Source organism: Bison bison, unplaced genomic scaffold, assembly GCF_000754665.1.
Source record: "Bison bison bison isolate TAMUID 2011002044 unplaced genomic scaffold, Bison_UMD1.0 scf7180017864167, whole genome shotgun sequence".
Classification (NCBI taxonomy): Eukaryota; Metazoa; Chordata; class Mammalia; order Artiodactyla; family Bovidae; genus Bison; species Bison bison.
This window is the reverse complement of record NW_011494739.1, coordinates 7,569,927-7,570,255: the sequence shown is the minus strand read 5'-3', so window position 1 is coordinate 7,570,255 and position 329 is coordinate 7,569,927. Positions and strand designations below refer to the sequence as shown.

Below are 329 nucleotides of genomic sequence, written 5' to 3'. Positions count from 1 at the left end.
TCCCGAGGAAGGCCTCTCCTGAGTTTGGGGGGGACCAGGGGCAGGGGGAGTGGGGCCCCAGGGGCATGCGGGCAGGGCATCCTTGGTCCCACCTCCGTTTGGCTGCCCACCTGACCTCTTCTCAGAAGCCTTATGGCTGTGGGACCCTCCATACTCAGTCCCCTGCTGAGTGGCCTCTGACCCCAAGGTGGTCCTGGCCCCCGACCCAGCCCATACTCATGGAGGGACCCTAAGGTGGGCAGCGAGCAGAAAGCCTCCTCTCCGGTGTGTCTGCTAGGCCTCAGAGAAGACAGGGTTTCAGGAAAGGACTCTTTTTCCAAATCAGCTGC

At 62.6% G+C, this 329-nt stretch overlaps 1 protein-coding gene across 1 annotated transcript in view; it reads right to left on the bottom strand.

Annotated features, from left to right (window-relative positions):
- OSBPL2 (oxysterol binding protein-like 2) overlaps nucleotides 1-329 on the bottom strand; it is a 24,387-nt gene that overhangs the window by 23,335 nt on the left and 723 nt on the right. The window lies entirely within an intron of this gene.